This window comes from Triturus cristatus, chromosome 1_2 (assembly GCF_964204655.1).
Source record: "Triturus cristatus chromosome 1_2, aTriCri1.1, whole genome shotgun sequence".
NCBI classification, from domain to species: Eukaryota; Metazoa; Chordata; class Amphibia; order Caudata; family Salamandridae; genus Triturus; species Triturus cristatus.
In genome coordinates this window covers 439,531,952-439,553,509 of record NC_140580.1, presented here as the reverse complement: position 1 = coordinate 439,553,509, position 21,558 = coordinate 439,531,952, and the positions used below count along the sequence as shown (strand labels likewise).

Here is a 21,558-nt window from a genome sequence, read left to right as displayed (position 1 = left end):
ACTTTTATTTAAGTATTAATTATTTGCAAAAATTAAAAGCCATTGTTATTTGTAATATCAATACATCTAAGTCATGTAAATACAACACATATTGCATTACAAATGCTATAGGTGTCACATTTGCAACAGTTAAAACTATTGACATTGTACATGAGAAGCTAGTAATTTCAATATTTTCAATACCAACACATAAATAAAAAAATTAGTCAATTTACAATACAAAAAGCTCAAACTTTCCTAATGCGAGACCTATTGCATTGCAAATGCTTGTTTGTTGTGCATGGGGGTTATTAAGTGATTTAACAAGAATCAGAGAATGTTAGCGGACGTCAAGACTCGAACGTGGTTTCCCAGTTCCTATTCTGTAGAATAGTTGAACTCTACCATCCTTTTTGTTCTGTTTGCACATGCCCGCCACACAAATTCCATTAGTGAAAATTGTAGAAAATGATCATTAATTGACACCATGTCCACGCAAGCACCGATTGTTAACATTCCAAACCTCATCTAAAATAACAAATAGTTTTCTTCTGAGGAACTTTTAAGGACATCTGTACTTATAGCTCAACAAAGATATTACTCGTTAGATAATTAAGTCAAACTGCTATATCTCACATACTCCGTTGTAATATTTTTCATATACTCACAGTACAGTTACTTTACTCTCGTCATTTTTCACTTATCTATGCTATTCGCCACCATTCATTTCAATCTCCAGCTTCTCCTTGTGTCATGAGCTAGTCAGGGTGTCGTCCAAGTGCAGTTAAGTGTACAGATCGCCTATTTGGGCTCCGAACCAAAGAGTTAAAGTTTACAGCATATCATCCTCCATGTTTGTAATGATTCAGGTCTTATGTTAGCCTTGGTACTTATCTGATGACTCCCTGCTCTAGTCTCAAGGGTAATATGGGCGCTGCTCCTGTTTACATTGTTTGGTCTTTGAACAACAAATCCTTTCACTGGGCCATCATTGTGTACAAAGCTATTCAGCCCATTCAATTAAACCGGAAGATCATTGAGTTTATAATCTTTCTAAACTTTTTTAATATTACTTCCTCCAAACTTAGCATGATATTTAAACCTAAAGGACCCAGCCCTGTTTTTCTGCGTAACTAAAATATCTAATCCTCTCAATGCTTTCTGCGTGTATAGGGAATGAATGCCTACCTGAAGGGTAACCAACAAATCTGGGTTTTTTTAAGCTTGCAGTTAAATCTTTGCAGCAAATTGATATCTTACACTACACAATGTTTACTTATTAGGCTGCTGCCTAGTCTGCAAAACAAATTTACAAGCTCTTGGGCCATTGTTAGTGCAGTCAGGAGCTGGCGAGATTAGGATGCATACTGTTTCTAGGTCTTGCCTAGAGATAGTGTATGCGCCATCTGTTGCGAGACACATTGTTAATTTACAGTGGGCTTAGAGCCCGCTCATTGCTTACTATTGGTTGGCTTCATTGTCACTGTCATTTGCTTGTTTCTTATTCATGAGCCGTTGTGGGCTTTCCTTCCTCTTCTTGTGTTTGTCCTTCCTTTGGAGCATGGATGCATCACTTGCTTCAGTGCTCCCTTTGCGGGCACTACTTTTTTCTTTTTATTTAAGCACGCTATGAGAGTGTGTGTTTTCCAGCTGTTTTCTTCATGTACTTTGCCCTCTTGCCTGCACACATGTTGCTTTTATGCTGTCTGTGTCCTGCTTCCCTGCCCTATGATGTCCTTGTGTACTTATCTTTGTTGTTTTTTCACGTATGTTCTTCTCCCCCGCACCACGTTGTGCTCTCTCATCCATTTGATCCCCCCACTTTCCTCTCTTGGTCCTTTGGCTTCTTCTCACCTGTGCCTTCCATGTTTCTTCCCCCTATCCGGACCCTCCCTGTTCCCTCCCCTTAACCTTGCTCACCCTACTGTTGCTTCCTCAGCGATTCTGCCCCGCTCAGTGTTTCTTCCCCTCCACACACACATGCTAACATTTTTTTTCTTTATTTACGAGTCCAACTTGGACACGAAATACCTTATCTCTTCAGTAAGAATAGGTATGATTTGAATAAACTGAATGCATGTTTTACTGCTGTTTTAGTTATCACACATGCGTTGTGTGGGGAATGCCCAGAGGTAGGTGAAATGTTACTGCCATCGTAGGCTGATGCTATTTGGTATTTATTATTGCTGAAGAACAGGTATATAGAATAATTTTTGAGGTGGAGACCACGATTTACATTAGGTTCTAAATGTAAAACTTATCAGGTTGTTTGTTTTGGTAGTTTGCAAGGCTTATAATTATTTGTGCTGTGTCTTAAGGGGTGTGGTTTCTGAATTAATCATGACCACTTCTGTCACGTTTAGTGTATATCGATGTCTCTGCCAGGGAGACGGGGACCTTAAAATCATATGCTCCATCATTGAGGTATCCATGCCCTTTCATATGTGCACCCATCCTGTATGCTCTGATGAGAGCTGCTGTTCAGACATAAGAATGTGTGCACTCTGAGAGGTATTTCTCAATAAAACTGTGAACACTCCGGTAGGCGCCTCGTAGTTGAAACTGCCTGCACTCTAAGTGTTCACTTCTCTGGTTAGAGTGCCATTATTCAAGGTGCCTCCACTGACAATGATTTATGGATTTTGGACCGGATTCATAAAGGGGTTTGTGGGTCTCATTTGGTCCAAATAAGTTCTTTTTGCGAGGATGGCGAAATCCCAGTCCAGATTCAATGAATGACATGGCACTTGTGTGTGTTCATGGTAGGTCTGACTGCAAAGTAGGTGTGCACCCACAAACAGAAAGATTTTCACCCTTTTCAGGTATCTTTTTAATCTGGAACTGCTTGCATATTTACCCGTTGCTCTTCCAGGGAGGGCTGGATGATGATGGGATATAAAGAAAGGGATTTGTTCATGGGATGAAAGTAAGCAAAGGTGTAGGGGTGTAAGTGCATATTCATACATATGGTGCAGTTTCCACCTGTTCAACGCTACATGTGTGGGTACTTTTGTAAATCTGACTGGCATACTTCCAGGGTTTACTCTAGGGATCCCTTGTGAGCCCTCGAAAACCCAGAATTTTGCCCCAAACTCAAGACTTTATGTATCAGAGCAAATGTTTACTTTATGTTCTCAGAAAAGTCACAAACAGACGAAAGATTTGAGGGAGACATCGAGCAAGGCAACGTCTTGGCACCTCACAATACAAAGCCATTTAGAAATCCACAGAACTCAAAGGTGAAGTTTTCAAATATTTTAACAAAACTCGTTGTAGAAACCAAAAACACTTCTAAAAGAGTTTTCTCAGGAAACGTGGGAAAGGGAAAGAGAAGGGAGAAAACGAGTCACGAAAAAGACAAGCGGTAGAGTTTAGAAATGTTGCCAGAAAGACATACTCAACCAAGAATTAAAAACCACCTCATTATAAAAATAAAACAACAGTTCCTCCCATATTCCAAGCCACCAGATGCTTCTGGCATTTCAAAGGAGTTTCGCATGGGGAAGATGAAGCAGCAAAAAAATACATAAATTAATCTGGGTAGAAAGAGCAGGATCGCTTTTGATTTCTTAGAAATGGCTTCCTCAGGATTAGTGAAGACATACTATTTGTCCTCGTGAACTACTTCCCGATTGCCAGGGCTCCAACTATAAACCGACACTCCAAATCTAAAAACGTCTTGTCTGAGATTCCTATGTGGCAGCCTCCTACGCTAGGGTTCAGGGTGAAGTCTGGAAACAGAGGAACTACCTTGAGCTGAATTTGCTTGTCTCCTTTCAAGATGTCCTCCTTCTTCAACAGGGGGCCAGGAACGTGGGTCAACCAACGGTTCCAACACTATGCCAACTTTAAGATTTAAATCTCCACACACGGATCTTATCCAAAGAGAAGACATCCTGACTAATTGAGATTGTGTTGTCTGATGATGGAAAATGAGCGGTGAAAACATTCCTGACTACCACAAGAACATGCTCATTCAAAGCAGTGGGTGGAAACCCTGGTACCTCAGATTTGCAGACTTCTTTGGACATGAGCTCTAAGGCATTTGGATCCTTGTCACTATTCTGTGCTTAGCCATTAATGCGACCAGACCAAGAAAGTGGGATTTTCTTTCAACTACTTCAGTCCCCTTGCTCCTGCTGGGCATGTTACCAGTGTTATTTCGGACATGGCAGCTCAGATTATGAATTTCTTGAACATTCTACAGCGCTCTGTATCTTAAAAAAAAAAGTTTTTAGCAGCCAGAACACACGTTTTTTAATGAATGTATTTAAATATTTAATCTTGGGTATGGTTTAGGCTAGAAGCAAAGTAATGCTACTGATCGAAGTATTGGTGCATGTGGAAGTAATGGATAGAAAGTAATTGTCATTTCTAGCTCTTATAAAAAAAGAGGATGTAATTTCGGGTTGTAAAAATGCAAATTAGTGGTGTGTTAAATTAATGGACCGCGAAGTAGCAAAATAGAATCCCTAGCAAACTCCAGGATCATGCCACTTATTTGCCACTTATTCCCCATTTGGTCTAGGGGTTTGGTAAAATAGCCTGGATTGTTATTTGCATCCCCCTGATGAGAATGTAACCAGAGTGGTGTGGAGTAAAGGGAGCTCTTGACGATTATTCTCTGATGCAGGACCTCGGGAATTGGAGGCGGCACACTTTGTTTTTTAGCCATCGGGATATGAAATTTAACCTTCACAGCAGTGTTAGCCCGACTGAGCTAGGATTTTGGTGAGGTGGTCAAGAGTGGCAATCATCTTTGGTCCTACTGAGTTTTAACCAGGATGGGTCTTTTGAGTTAAGCATTCTATTGTTAGAATGATCAGCTTCTGCAATAGCTTTGTTGGCCTTGGCCTTATATGCCTGCCATTCATTATTTTCTCTTCCCTGAGCCACTTCTCCTGGGCTTTCATCACAGTGTGCCACATGAGGAACTAAGGGGATGTGCTTTCCCCCACCTCATTACAGGGAGGTTAAAGGGTACCATACTGTGGTTCCCGTTAGCTGGTGATGAAGGAGTTTAAGGTACTTTAGTGTGTAGGGCAGGGATCTCCAACCTTTTTTGTATCAAGAGCTACGTCTGTGCTATAAAAATCATCCTGAGCTAATATTAAAGTTGTAATAGTGGCCACATCAGACAAGGTTGTAATATTAGTTGAATATGCAAGATTACCAGGAGAGATCACCTCAGTTCATCAGGCATGGTTGCCTGCAGTAAAGTAAAAATGATTTGCCAATGTGAAATTCTTCTGCATGGGTTATACATAACACCTATATAGCTACAATGCCACTGGCACCGAGTTATTAATATTAGCAGTAAGTCTTCCTAAGGCTGCATAATGTATCACCGTATCACTGAAATATCTGCTTTACATATATTTTGGAAATGCAACCATTTTTCTTCAAACATCACCTAGGAGTTCTAAAAATGCACACATTTTCTTCTCAAATACACACTTTTGAATTTTGATATATTAATTAAACCAAGCAGAAACTTCTAAATTAGTAATCTGGACTGCACTAAAGAGAGCTACATACTCTTTGCTGGAGAGCTACTTGTAGCTTTCAAGCTACTGGTTAGGGAAGCCTAGTGTAGGGTCTCTTTCCTGCTCAGGAAAAAAGGCTGGGAGATTTTATTCAGCAGGTGCTACATGTAACCTCCTTCGCATAGGATATAGTTTATTGTCATTGATGTATCCTGAGATATGGTGGAGGACTTTGATCTTGGTGTGACCAGACCCTATCACATGTGCCTTAGGAGTGGGAGACTACTGGCTCTCATATAAATTCTCTCTGCTAAAGATGAACCAGAAATCGTAGCACAGTTCCTGAACACATGGATATATGTGTGTGGTGTGTGAGGAGCAACCTATACATTGTATGTTGGTATGACTACGCCAAAGTGGCACATGCCTGGAGGTTCCAGGATTTAAAGGTGGGACTGCCGTTCCTGTTGTCAGTATGTGAAGTGTCTTTTGAAGAGGGTTAGCCTTTTGTGTCTCTTTCTGATCACTGTCCGGTATGACTGTGATAGTCAGCTGCATCATGCACACACCTCTCTGACCCTCTGTCGTGTGTGCTCCAACCTGGAGACGACCCTGCTTTGAAGAGCAGGCTGAGTCTGTAAAACAGCCTGAGAAGGACGCATGAAATTGGAACTGGCCCAAATCGACTCTAAAAGTGCGGACTGAGAATACACATCTCTCCTGTCTGCTGTACCTGTTATAAGAGTGAGAGCTGAAGGCTGATCTGGAGGCAGAACTGCCTGCTGGTTCAGAAATGCCTGGAAAGGCATGCGTGACAAGAGGCCATGGAGCGAGCCAACCCTGAAGGAGCAGAGACTGCTGCTGTGGACAGAAGCGATTTACTTTGGTGCTGGGGTGTGTCCACCCAAGAATCATAAAAGAGCGTGAATGATGTGCTTTTGCCTAGGTCATTGAACTCAGAGGATGAACAGTGCCACTCCTGAAGCATGTTTGAGCCGATTCTGCCACCATTTGCACTGTTGGGATTGTGGCACTCATCAGAGTGTACCTGATTGGCCAGCCTGACAGAAGAAGGTATTGATGTTGTCCTGAAGCACCTATTGCTGTACCCAAAGTAACAGTTGTTGGTGTGACCATGGCACTGAGTGATACATACCGGAGCTGTCTCGTTCGCCATAGAAAAATGCTGCAACCTGTGACATCTGACCGGGCTCAACCACTATTGCCAAAAGCGCCTTGTAGCTGCCAATCCCTGACCCTCAGACCTATGCCTGGAAGCGAGACTGCCTCATTACCTTATCCCAAGGATTCCCCAGTGATCGACAGCAAGCCTTACCTGTCGCGAGGGGCTTTGTTGGTGCCTCGTCCCTGGGCCGTTGTTGCTGCCACTTGCTGCTCTGTCCCTCCATCGCAGCTGCCGCCATCTGTGGGATCCACACGCTGGTAGTCTCCCCTATCGCCGCAACTTCACCGCGGCCGCGAATAGGGGGAGACTACAGCTCCCAGACCTCCCTGCGGCTGCTGACGCGATTAACGCGCCCGGAGGCGCTGAAAAGGAAGCAACTTCCTCCGCGTCGCGGGACGCGCGCGGGCGGACGCCGGGCTAAGCCCGGGCAAAGGGCGGGCCGTCTGTGGCCGTCCGGGGCAGGAGGAGGCAGGGCGGGGCCATCCCCCTGACACCGGACATCAGAGCTCCTGCCGCTTTACAGGTACCGCTATTGTACGATATTCTGTTTGCCGTGCCCCTTGCCCACTGCTGCGGGGTTGTGTTGTAGAGACGGGCTTTTGCCTATTGTCCGTATACTGTCGTGGGGTCTGCCAATCCCATGATGTCAGGTCCAAAGAAAAATAAGGTAGTTTCGGGGGCGGGTTTAATGACCAATTTTCTAGTGAAGAGGGTAACCAAGATTAACGAGGATAGAAGAGCCTCATTGGGTAAAATAGACGACACGGATCCTGCCCCCTCTCTAGTAATAACCGCTACATTGGAGGACTTCTCAGATGGCGATAGAACCACAAACTGTTTTCCACAAGACCATAACGTTACTGAACTCACCTGTAATACAGTAGCGTCTATTGCCCAGGTGCAGGATAACGATGCAATGGTCTCTACATTTAATGACACATTACGCCCTGACTTCGAGGAAGACCCAGAAACAGTGGAAGAAACTAGGGACAAGAGACCAGTTAGATCTTGCAGAAGGCTTCAAAGTAAGAGGGGGGGTAAGACCACCCAGAGGAGAAGGGTGGAAACTCATCGGCCAGATAGACACAGTTCTCCCAAAACTATCTCAAACGTAGAGCCTATGAAGGATCCCAAGACTGCTTTGAGCCTAGATCAGTTTGATCTGTTAATCGAGCGTATTGAGGCTGCCATAGATCTAAAAGTGAAAGCTCGTATTGACTGTCTTACAGCCAAACTGGACACTGCTAATGCGGAAATTAAAAGACTTGGTGATTTACTGGATAGACAACTGGTTAAATCTTCTCAGGCGAATCCCTTACCCTCCCATAACAGTTTAGCTAATCTCGAGGTGAGGGGATGTAGTGGCACAAAAACTCCCAATTCTTCATCTGTGACTCGTCCTGTTGTTAGTTCAGGCCATAATCTTACTGCCCCCGTAGAAATTCATCCCCCATCAACAGTTGTGGATTCCGATCAGGCTAGGGGTCTGCAGAGATCTGGCAATAACATTAATGCTGTACAAAGTAGACGCGCTAACACCATTAATTTACCCCCGGAATGCGCTCCATACGTCATCGTACTTGCAGATGTCCCACTACTCGACACAGGCAACTTAGAACCGCAAGTGGAAGCGCATGAATCCCTTAAAAACAAAGTGGTGGCATGGTTAGGCGCAAAATGCGATTTTCCGCCCAAACTTGCTGGAGATATAATCACGACAAGGAGAGTGAACTGGATTGGCCCATCAAGGAAATCTTGTAGAGGGGACTGCGTGGTTGTGAACTTTAAATACCCACAACACGTGGCCACTGTCCTCCTGCGGGCAGCATCTTTGCTGGAGGAGAGCAACAGCATCCGTGTTCGCCCATTGGGGTATTTTTACAATAAGGCCAATTTTCCCTCCGCGTCGAGACCAAGACTTTATCCATTTACTCCGGTGGGGGCAAATTGGGCGCAGCAACCTTCTTTGCAGTGCCGTGAAATTGCCAGCTCAAGGGGTCCCCCCATTTCAACACATAACAGGTTTGATGTGCTCTCAGGCCTCGAACTCTGCGATTGACGAGTAGAGGGAGAGGGTACAGAGGTCGCTGCGGTTGCGGCCCGTACATCCACGGTTCACGTACCCTCTTCTGTGGTGATCGAGAACAATTTACCTGAGATTGCTGCTAGTGACTTTGGGGGATCAGTTAGGCTGCTATCTTGGAACATTGCTGGTTTGCGGACTAAGAAGGGAGACCCCAGCTGGGTAAGCTTTGTCAAGAGTTATGATGTCATCGCCTTGCAAGAGACTTGGGATTTGGAATGCGACTACTGGATAGATGGCTTTACATCTTTTTTTGTCCCTGCCTTGCCTTCCCCAGCTGGTCGGAACAAAGGTGGCCTTATGATGTTGGTCTCAGTGAACATAAGAGGCAAATTGATTATGTTAGATTGTGCCTCCAAAAATTTTATTTTTCTGGAGTTAACCGTTGAGGATGGTGGTAAATTGTTGTTGGTTAACTGCTACAATGCTCCCAATAGTAATCCAGAATCCTCTCATTTTAACTGGTTATTAGATTTTTTAACCCTCTATGGAGACAAGCAATCCACTTTGTTTCGGATCATTTTAATGGGTGATTTTAATGTCCATTTGTGTTCAAAATGTGTTATGGTTGACATGGAGGGCCTAGGCTGTGTGTCACCTCCTCATTTAGAACACACACTGAATGGTCGTGCACTTGAAAATGCATTGCTGCTAAATGAGTTATTTGAATCTGAATTTTCGGATACTACCACACGGGTTGCCACTTATACGGGCAGGGCTAGCGACTCGATTATTGATTTTATTTTTATTTCGAGATTTTTTCTTAATCATGTGATTACTTATAATGCTATTGATATGCCCATGAGTGATCACAACCCTGTCAGACTGGTGTTAACAAATAGTGCCTTACTGTCAAAACTGATTGTCCTCCAGCAGACTATTTTGCCTGTTAAAGTAAAGGATCAGGGGAGAAGACTCAAATGGGAGGCAGTTGTACCAGAACATTTTTTTGTGACTCTTTCTAATTCGGTTGCAGATGAGTTACGGGTGTGTGCTACTCCTCTAGCCGGGCACAATGACGTTATATCTTCATTTGAAGGTATTTGCAGGTTTGTGTCTAGCAGTCTCCTAGCCAAAGGACAGGGGGACAAACAATATCAGGCAAAAGGCTGGTTCGATAAAAACTGTAGTAAAGCCCATAACCGCCTCAAAAAAGCCCTTAGTGCGCGCCCAAGGAATAAGGAGCTTGTGGCTCGACTGAGGAAGGATTACAATACGGTCATTTCTCTACGTAAAAAAGAATTAAAAAGTAAAGCTTGGGAGGACCTAAGGGATAAAGCTACCCTAAAAAATAGTGCTGAATTTTGGACAATTATAAATTCTCCTTTTCTCACAGGCGCCCAAAACTCAGTACAGGAATTAAATATCCCAGAAGTTGAGTGGCTGTCTCACTTTGAAAAAATATATGACAGTCACAGAGAGCTGGACACCTTTATAATCCCCGTAACTGATAGTCCAATGGAACCTGTGAGTTTTGAAACTTGTGAGGTACTTAGAGCCATAAAGGAAACAGCTGGGCGTAAGGCACCAGGTCCAGATGGAGTACCAGCAGATATGTACAGGGCAAATCCACTGTTTTGGGCTAATATTTTAACTAGAGTTTTTAATGCTGCCGCAATAGTGGGTTTCCCTGAGTCCTGGTCCCTTGCAACAATCGTCCCTATTTTTAAAAAAGGGCAGAGAGGAGACCCAAAATGTTATCGACCCATTTCGCTTCTGGACTCCTCGGTCAAAATTTTAGGCAAGGTTGTCCTGGCGAGGATCTCCGCGTGGACCAGGGGAAATAACATCTTATCCGAGGCGCAATATGGCTTTAGGTCAGGGAGGAGTACTGAGGACCAATGCCTCAACCTCCACCTTATATTGTCCAAATATACTAAAGCAAAGGGGGGCAGCTTATATATGGGTTTTATGGATTTGTCCACAGCTTTTGATCTTGTTAATAGATCGAAACTGTGGGCAATGTTGTTGGAGATGGGCCTGGATAGCGCCCTGGTGCACTTTCTAGCGGAGCTTCACAAAGATCTGAGGGCCCGCATAAGAATGACCACCGATGGAAAGTGCACCGAGTGCTTTAGATCCACCAGAGGGGTCCGCCAGGGGTGTATCCTGGCTCCAATGTTGTTTACGCTCTATGTAAACTCTCTGGAGGGTTACCTAACGTCTGCTACAAAAGATTTCCCGTGCATGGGGGGTGCACCAATTCCGGTGCTCCTCTATGCCGATGACGCGGTACTCATAGCTAGGACCCCAGTTGCCCTACAAAAGCTATTAGATGCTTTTTGTAATTTTATGAGTAGTCTGGATTTGGTGATCAATAAAAGTAAATCGCATACCATGTCTGTCGGTCGTGGCATGCGTAAAGAAAAATCTTTTTTATGTGATGGAGAGGTGATCACTAGTGTTAAGGTCTTCACCTATCTGGGTGTGATCTTTGATCAGAGGGGATCTTGGACACCGCAGGTAACATCCAAAATTAATGCGGTTAGAAGTTCGTACGGTGCCATTTTGGGTTTTGCGAAAAGATTGGGGGGGAAACCCATGGAGGCCATTATGGCCATCTATAAAGCCAAGACAATTGCTATTGCTAGATATGGTGCAGCGATCTGGGGTTACGTTAACGTTATAGATATCCAGACAGAGGAAAATAAATTTTTTCGCTCATTGCTGGGGTTACCCCAGTCAACTGCTACCTTCTCAGTACATTTAGAGCTGGGAATGGGTTACATCTTAGACATTTTAAATCTAGCTCCACTTTTGATGTGGATAAAGCTTTGGCTAAACCCAAACCTTAGCCTAAATCACCGGATCATCAAAGATTGCCTCCAACTTGACCACAGTAGGGATATTCAGTGGCTGACATATATCGAATCTATGGCAGCTCTTTTGGGTCGCCCTGAAATTTTTAGTTGCCCTGAAGCCTTGTGTAGAGCTGACCTAGAGTGGGTGAAAATTAATTTTCTGAGAATTCGCACGGCCGAGCGTGAAGCATGCGATTTGTGCAAAACCTCTGTGAGGGCTCACGTCCTGATATCCCCGTCTTGTGAGCTGGCCCCTTATTTAACCGTGGTAAATAATCCATTCCATAGATGGCTTTTGTCCAAATTTCGGTTCAACCAAATTTATACAGTGTTGTGGGATGTGAAAAACTGGTGCAAGCTGGAGGAATCGTCCCCTTGCAAATGTGATGGTTTCTCTATTCAGGATAATGCCCACTTTTTGTTTTTTTGTTCCTTCTATCATGAACCGCGTACAAAATACTTAAAACCTATTTTGAAGGACTTGGGTTTTATCCAGTACAAGCCTGCACTGCTTTGTTTACAAATGTTGCTCTCTCCTCTCATTATGTATTGCACTGCTAGTTTTTTAGCCGCATCGGTGCGATCCAAGAGAACAAGGCTTAGTTTGGAAGAACAATAGGAATTTGGACTCAGCAATTTTGCCCAGTCAAGTGCTTTTTAATCTATTTTATGTATTTATCGCCCTTTTAATTTGCTTTTTAACCTATAAACTGTTTAATACTGTATTAATTCTATCAATTGTTTTATAGATGAACTTTTGATATTTGTTGTAGTATGCTTTTATGATTTTAATTAATCGAATAAAGTGGAATTTGACTTGACTTGACAGCAAGCCTAACCAGTTTAGAAGAAGTAAATGTCTGATCTACCTATTACAGATGCTGTCAAGCCTGTAGGAGGGCCCCTATCCAAAGATAGTCACTGCTGTCTCAAAGACACCTCCATGAGACCTGCCCCTGCCTGACCTAGACCAGGTTAGCTGAGTAAATCAACCGCTGCACCCAGAAAGGGGTGAGAGACTGAACTGATATGCTAATATATCCTAACCAGAGACTTAGAGATAAAAGAGGGAAAGAGCTGCACCTGCACTGGTTACTATGGTATTAGGCTCCCTGAGTAGGGAAGAAGTAGATGAGGGAGGGGATAGCATGAAAAGGGGCCAGCTTTCCTAGCTCAGTAAGCCTTGCATCCTCCCGGTGGATCTGTTACTCTTTGCTGTGTGTAGTATTGCATTGCCTTGTGATTGAGTTCTGAGCATGTTGTACCCCCACATTAACCTCCCCGAGAAGCGTGTTATTGCTCGCCATTGCTACCACTGAAAGTCAAGTGCTGAAGGGGTTATACTTGGCCTATTATTTTTGTAGAGCTACAGTAGTATGTCCCCTGAGACCATATGGGCAAACCACCTCAGCCCCCTAGGCTACAGCCCAGTAACCCCTGTCTGCTTCTTGGCCGCCGACTGTCCCCCTATTCATTAAGGGGGTTTACTTCCTTGTACATTGCAGGAAACTAAGTATGTATCTGAGCTTAGTCTTTACTAAACTCATACAAAGCTGGGTGGCAAGCTTAAAAGATCATGGTCTGACCTCATTCAATTTAAAGGGGACCACCATTTACACGACTGCTTGGGTGAGTGACAACTGTTGAGTTCTGCATGAAGAATTCAGGTTTTGACTTGGATTTGGTTGTTCTCACACTTTCTCCCTCCACTCGTCCCCTTTGCTAGCTAGAGAAAAAGGATTCCGACATTATATCAGCCCTGCAATGCTCCTAGTTTCACGTTGCTTCAGTAGATTGAGTCCTTTGAGTTTTGAGATAGAATCATGCCTTATATAAAGAACATGTTTTCAGAATTTGTTTTGGGGTTTCAATCTTACTTTCATTGTTACAGAGCAAAAGTATTGGGGGATTGGTTGCTTGGTAAATTATTTGTCAGAAAGAAGCATGTCTTACCTGATGATACGACTGTTGAACATGCCTATCCTCTGGCATGTTAAATCAAATTGCACTTGTACAGCGCACGGCTTGTTCCGGAGAGGCTTCCAGGCGCTCCATGTTCCCTCCGTGTCATTAAAGTCTTCAATCTGCATGTTACCTTCTAAGATTGGTATCCAGCACACTATTTCTTGATTACCTTGTGGAGTAGAATGATGATGATGAAGATGATTTTTTTTTTTTTTTAAACTTGCGGTCATCTTTGCATGGTCAACACATGCAGGGTCTGACTGAAAAGATTTTGAGATTAAGCTTTTTACATCTATTTGTCTGCACTCTAAATTTGGCATCATATAGTGTACTTTTGGGATCCCTGAAATGTTGCACTGTCTGAATGTCCCTTAAGAAGTGGATAGGTTTTGTGGGCAGGCTGTGCGATGCAGCCTAGGTGACACAGTGAAGGCCAGTGTAAAAAAAAAATAGATGTGTGCATATGCACTTTGAATGATGCCTTCCTTTTGGGTCTATGATTCGTTAAGGGGAAGACACATCTGTTACCATGTGTTTTTTGTGGGTCTCCGCTCTTTGAGGGTCTCCGCTCCTAGATGTTTCACTACCTTGCTTGAATTGTGGGGTAGCAGCTGATGTAGCACAGCTCTGACTTTGGTTTTTGTATTTTTCACTTTTGATTCATTCAGAGATACCCATGTCCTACATGCTGCAGTGTTAGGCATCCAGCTTCAGGAACTGTGGTCGTTGTTCTTGTCGTGTTCATCAAATGAATACCATTAATGTCAGGAATACGTATTTTTCAGAAATTCTGATCTTTTACTTTACTATGGAAGGGGCTCTGCATTTTCCTGACTGCTTTTGATTCATTTCTCACCTTTGGGGTCTCTTAAGTTGTCAGAGATAAAGGTTCAATAGGACTCATTCTCTCACAGGCTATCCCTTTTGCCACCTTGAAAACATGTATTTATCCACAGGGTTTTTTGTTTTACTTTTTCTGGATCTGTATTTCCTCAAGTCATTGTTTGGTTCCTTCTTCTGAAGCAGCGGTTCTTAAAATTTTGACTTCTCAGGACCTTTACGAATCATTACTGGAATCTGAAGACTCCCAATGAGTCATTTTTGGAAGCTGAGGACCCTGGATTAAGCAAGCTGTGTTATTTTGTCCCTTAATACAATACACAAAAATATAAAAACATCTATGCACCAAACCAAGACCTGGCTATTCGAGCAGTAGCAGCACCCCCCCCCCCAACCCCCCCACCCCCAGCGCCTTGAGACCCTCACGGGTGACTAGTGCGCTCTACAAATTGCCTGATTGATTGATTAAAACCAGTGCTGAAATATTAGAGTTGTTTCATTCGCAATCTAAAATAGAAAATGTTCACATTTTCAATTTTGCTTCATTATTTGTACACACTTTATTTACTTTAATTTAATATTTGTAATACTATTTAATTTTGTAAACCAGTCGTGCATCCCCTGAGTAGGTGTCGCGGATCCCCAGGGGTCCTCGGACAACAGGTTAAGAACTACTCCTCTAAAACTTACTTGGCTGTTGTTCCCAGGTGGTTTTTTTCCCTCTTGTCCTGCTGTGCATGAAGGAAGTTATCACTTTACTTCAAGATTTGGTCCATGTGAAACAACTAAGCAGGTAAAATACGTTTTAGCGGGGCATCGTGCCGACCACTTGTTTGGTGCTTTGCTTCTATTCTATTCATTTGTCATTTCAGTATTTTGTGACTGGGCCAGGATTAAACGTAAGTTTCACCTTCTGGCGGCCGGAGTGCAGTCGCAGGTGTGTGTTTGAGCTGGATGAGTGAATATCGGTATTAGATTGTTCTTAATGTATTAGAGTTCCTAGCCCTAGAAATCTGGTTTATACAGTCGGGGGAACCATTTTCCAGAAGGACTGTGGATGAGGCGCTGTTCGTGATATATATAGTAAACTAGTGAATTGATGAATTTGCAGAGCTTCATTACACAGACCTTTGTCCCCCCCCCCCGCCCCTCCCCCTTCCCTTCTTGGCTTGCCTGATTGCGTCACTGGGACCGCTTAGTTTCCTCCTCTAGTGTTTGCATGTGGCAGTTTTAAATGTGACTTCATGGTTAAAGTATTGACCTCGGACAGTGGGAATCTGTGGCACTCGACCAAAAATTAGGTTGCCTTGAGGGGGGGTGGACTTCAGAGGTTCATGCATTGTCTATTTGTGATCCCCTTAGTTGGCTCCCCATTTCCCTGTGTTGTCAATTATTGCTGCTGCCAGGCGTTGCAGTGGCTTACCTGTCTGATTTGGTGTCTGCGCGAGTCTGTAAGGTGACGTGCTCTTTTACATTCCTTATTGACTCCTCGTCTGAGGGGTCCTCCTTATTTCTTCCTGCTCGTCTGTTCGATTATTTCTTTCACAATGCGTCTTCTCTGCCCTTTGGACCTTTATTTTCTAATTTTGTGACTGTGAGCTGGCATTGATTTGGCTTTGAAAATTGTATTTGGTTTCTTCTATTTTTAGATAGTAGTTTCGTTGATTTCTTCCGGGATTGCAGATTTTTGGCCACTCGCCGGCAAAAGCTCACTAAAATCCTTACAAGGAAGAGCGGCACAGCGCCCATGACTTTAATCACTTACTATACTCTCCGGTACACCAAGCCTTTGTCGTCTTCGTCACACATGCCTGAGCCCATCTCGCCCCTTTATTCGAGCGAGGTCAGAAATTCATTCTACCATTCTCAGACACAACAGGTGGTCTCATGGGTACTGCTCTCCCTATTTATAGGGCGTCCAGAGGGGCGGCACTTGTTAACGAATGTGCCGCCCTCCTTGTGGTGGAAGTTTAAGAAACCTGTATGGCCGTCTCCAGAGCCTGGTCAAAGGAAAACGGTGTTTCGAGAAAGAGAAGGTCCTTCTTACTTGTGCCTTTTGTGCGAAACGTCTCCAGAGATTCTGCACCAAGCCGAAAGGAAACTAGCGGTTGGCCTTAACTGTGATCAATTGAAAGTGAATATGACCACCTTTGTGGTCATATATATAATTAAGGCGTGGCTGCCATCGTGTGGAATGAAGTAGCATTGCAAGTAATGCATGTATGAGTTGAGATCTAAAGTCTGTTTCTCATCAGTGCTTGCAATCCACACCGGTTTTTCTGTAGAGCCCATGTCCGTGTCCATGAATGACCGTGTCCACAAGTTACCGATATGCTTATATGTTGTCCCAAATCAGCATAGCACTTTCAGTAACATGTAGGTCTCTACAGTGAGGTAACGTGGCAAGAAAAGGTAAGCACAGGAAAAGTCCGATGTTCTCTTCATGTGTGAAAATGTCATTTTAAATGTTAAAGTTGGCTCCAGTCAACAAACAGCAGTATGTTTTGGAAAGCCAGCCTATTGACCTCTTCCCATCAGAGGTTAGAGTTAGAGTAACAGAAATGGGATAGTTAGAGTAACAGAAATGGGATACTGATGCTGCATTGAAATGTGCTGTCACGCACATTGGAATATTACAACCCACAGGAGAGACCCATCGCCCCAGTTGAGACCTGGGTAAATATAGTATTGTGCAACAATGTCTCAATGGGAGTCAATAGGAGGGCACAATTTGAAGGGTAAATTAATTGCACAAGAAATAACACACTGTCCCAACTTTTTGATTAGGTGCAATTATATTATATCAACAGAGGCATGCCAGTATGCTTGACAGGTTATAATGCAGCATCAAGCGTGCTTTTAAAATTAGTGCAAGGTGATCACATTGTGCTTGTAAATAAATATTTAAATGGCACACGTGAAACCGTGAAAAAATAAAAGTAGACCAGTGTATTGGGAATATTTAAAGACATTATTGTGCATAAGTTTTTTTTTTTTAGATTCTTTTTATTTGCATTTTTAAACAACAGAAAACAATACAACCCACTGCTGTGTACATATAACATGTTATGGACGAGACTGCCGCCCACCACTTCACCGCTAGTAATACTATAGATATGCTCCCTCACAAAGTGTTCGAACCCCATGCGCTTGACCCAACCATACGCCCACCCCCTCCCGCCGTACTGTCTCCCGACCCATCTATGTAGTCCAGCGTGCCCTACATGTCATCCGACCCGCATCTGTCCCCCAGCAATAGCAGGGAATTAACTTGAAAATCACAGTTCTTGAAGCGTTGTCTGCGCCAACCAGTGAGTAAAGGGTTCCCAGATATCCTTTGGCCTGGAACGCATCGGCATCATCTCCCAATATAGCGCTAGCTGCGACTGGCAATACACTACGCTACGCACCCAGTCCCTGATATTAGGCGCTGTAGCCACCCCCCAGTGCATCGCAACTTGGCGTTTGGCTAGTAGGATAAGCATCGCTGGCAACTGCCGGTGTTTGGGCTTGACCATAGGCAATATACCTAGCAGAGTAGCCTGCGGGGTGCATGGGATCTGCAGACCAGTGATCGTTCCCACTATGTTTAACACTTTGACCCAGAATGCCGCCAGCGGGGGACAGTCCCACGCCATATGTATGAAGGTCGCCCCGCCTGCGCGACACCGCCAGCAAGCATCGGAATCTCTCAGTCCCATGCGGTGGAGCCGGTGAGGGGTACGATATATCATATGAATATATTTAAAGTGTATCAGGCGAAGTCGGTAATTAGGGGATAGGACCCCCAGGAGCCTGCAGCATAGATCCCAGTGTTCATCAGAAATGTCGGAACCCAATTCCGCAGACCACAGCTCACGGGCCGCCGGGATCACTACAGGATGGCTAGCTTGCATACGTTGGTACAATCTGGATATAAGCTTGCGCCCTGAGTCCACCGCCAGCACGTTCTCCAGGGCTGGTAAATCTGGCGGAGGAGCCGGAAATGTGGGAAACAGTTTTTGACCTGTGTGGCGTAACTGGCAGTAAAGTAGCGTGTCTAACAGCGTCGGAGCCTCCTCGCCACACATCTGCACCAGCGTGATGAAGGACCCCCCCGGGATCAAGTCACCCACTGTGCGAAGGCCGTGCGCCGCAGCCCGCTCGCCAGTGCGCATATTCTGCAGCGGGGCCCACATCGGATTATGTCGCAGCGGCATCGATCCAGCATACAAGAGGTCCAGTCCAGCCCTGCGTCGCAGCCCATCCCAGGCCCATCTAAGTGCGTGCACCGGGTCTATGTCAGCGCATCGCCGTTTGTGCGGCGCATATAGGGCCACGGCGAGTGGCAACGGTGCCGCTCTATCCGTTTCTATCGCCACATGTGGCTGGAACGGCGTTGGGTGGACCCAGTGGTATAAAAACTGTGCCTGCGCGCAGTAGGCGTAGAGCGGGAAATCCGGCGCCGCCAGGCCTCCCTGTCGCTGCGGGAGAGTGAGGGTCTCCCACGCCACCCTCGGCTGCCTACCGCCCCACGCCAGCTCCACCATCTGCGAGCGCAATTGGCGCAAAAAACTAGCAGTCAGGGGCAGCGGAATGTTCCCGAAGAGATATAAGAACTTCGGCAGGATGACCATCTTGGCCACCGCAATCCTGCCCGCCAGCGAAAGGGGCAAATGCTTCCAGCGGCCGACCCGCTCCTCGACCCAGCCCAGTGCATGCCCATAATTCTCCGACCATATTTGCTGCATATCAGTGCTAATCCAGACCCCCAAGTATCGCACCGGTCCATCCGCCCATTTCAGCGGGCAATTCGGGGAAAAGCGAGTCGTCCCGGCCGTCAAAGGTAGAATAACCGACTTCTCCCAATTTATGGTTACACCTGATAGCAATCCATACTCTATCAATTCTCCTGTCATGGGCGAAAGGTTTTCCCGCGGGTCGGTTACATACAGGGTAATATCATCCGCGTACAGAGACACGGTCAGTGCCCTCGACGAAAAGCCTATGCCCCGGTTTGCGTGGTGCTGTCGGATGCGAGCCGCCAGGGGCTCTGTGGCGATGGCAAATAGCAGGGGCGATAAGGGGCAGCCCTGTCTCGTACCCCTCCCGATGGCAAAGGGTGCAGAGACTAGCCCGTTAACCCGTACCCGGGCAGTGATGTTGGTATACAACAAGCGAATATAGCCAATGAATGCCTCGCTCATACCCATTCGCTGCAGCAAGGGAAACAGGAATCCCCACTCCAGGGAGTCGAACGCTTTTGTTGCGTCCAACAGCACCGCTACGGCTTGTACATGCGGGGCTAAGTAGTGCAGCACCCCAAATAAAGTTCGAAGATTGTGAGACGTAGAGCGGCCCGGCACAAAGCCCGATTGGTCAGGCCGTATCATGAGCGGCAGTACCGGTTGCAACCGCAATGCCAGCATTTTCGCGAAAATCTTAGCATCCGTGTTAATTAAGGACAGCGGCCTATAGGAATCGCAGTGTTGCGCGTCTTTATCCGGTTTTAAGAGGGCGATAATGACCGCCTCTCTCATCGATTCAGGGAGCACACCCGCTTCAACGGCCTCAGTATATACTGCCAGTAGCTTGGGGGCCAGCAGATCCGCATATTCCTTATAGAATTGTGCCGGTAACCCGTCCGGCCCCGGCGCCTTCCCGGCCGCCAGTGCGCCTATCGCCTCTTTAACGTTGTCTATCTCAAAGGGGCGATCAAAGTACCCCTTTTGGTGTGCATTGAACCAAATGAGCTGGATCGTATCAAAGTATCCCGACAGCTCCGACAGCTGCGGCGCACCCCGGGTGCGGTACATTTCTTTATAAAAGGTCCTAAACGTATCTAGAATTGTTGGAGGAGTATACGCATGCCCGCCCTCCGGTGTCGCCACTGAGGAGATGAAGGGGGATGGCGGCTGCGAACGCAGCAGGAGAGCTAGCGTCTTGCCCGGTCGGTCCCCCTCGCCATATCTGCGGGCCACCGCCTGTTTAGTCAGAAACTTAAGCTCCCTATCGGCTTCAGCCTGGTATTCCGTGAGCTTGGTGCGTGTTTCCGCCAGAGTTGACGACGATAGGTCCGAGCAGTACTGCACCTCCAGAGCATGCAGGCTGTCTTCCAGCCGCTTCAGCGTTCCCCTGATGGTCTTCAGCACTGCAGCCTGTCCCGCGATGCAGTGACCTCGTATTACCACCTTGAAAGCGTCCCACAGGGTGCCTTCCGACGTAACAGAGCCAGTGTTCTGTTCAAAATATTCCGTAACGCGTTGGTATATATCTTCCCGAAACACCGGATCGGTCAGGGCCTGCGCTGGTAAGCGCCACGCGAAGGGCGTCACATATGGCTGTGGCACGCGTAGCGTCAGTTCCACTGGCAAGTGGTCAGAAAGGGTGCGCGCCCTGTGCGCGACGTCCGACACCCATGCATGTACCTGTGGGGTTAAAAGCCAAAAATCCAACCTGGACCAAGCTCCCCTGTGTGGGGTGAAGCAGGTGCCCTCCCGCAGCTCGGGGTGCAGGATGCGCCACGAGTCTAATAGCTGATAGTCCGTCATTAGGCCACGGAGGAGGTCAGCCACGTGCGGGTGATGCACGCGGGCCGCTCCCTCCCTGTCTAGTTCCTGCGAGAGTACCGCATTGAAGTCGCCGCCCCACATGCATGCGCCCTCTCCCAGCGACTGTGTCTTGTGCCAGACGTGTCGGAAGAAATCAGGGTCGTCCGAGTTTGGGCCATAAATGTTGACTAGTGTCATTGGCATGTGAAAAAGCTTCCCCTGCAATATTATGTAGCGCCCCTCAGTGTCGGCATGCACCCGATATGTTTGCCAGGGTAGGCCTCGTCGTATTAAAATGGCCACTCCCCGGGAGTAGCTGGAGTAGCCAGACGTGTGTATTTCCCCCCATCTAGCATGTCGAAGCCTCACCCCGGCTACTTGGGGCAAATGCGTTTCCAGAAGGAAACAGATGTCAACTTGGTGTCGTGTCAGATATGCATGGGTCAATCTGATCTTGCGATGGTCATTCAGACCACGAATATTCTAAGTAAAACAACGCAGCGCGGTCAGGTATGTGTGCGGTGGTGTTTCCTACGCAGCAATGGGTTCAGTAGCGGCAGCGCGCATGTGGTCCGCAGGAAGAGCTCTCGCTCTGAATTTCGTAACAAGAAGAACATGGCAGCGGTCAGCGACAGGGCCACATCATCCTGTAGTATTACATACAAATAGTGCAGTGTAAGAAAACCAA

General features: G+C 45.9%; 1 protein-coding gene across 7 annotated transcripts in view; it reads left to right on the top strand.

Annotated features, from left to right (window-relative positions):
- PLCE1 (phospholipase C epsilon 1) overlaps window positions 1–21,558 on the top strand; it is a 932,976-nt gene that overhangs the window by 19,984 nt on the left and 891,434 nt on the right. The gene's annotated exons all lie outside the window — the stretch shown is intronic.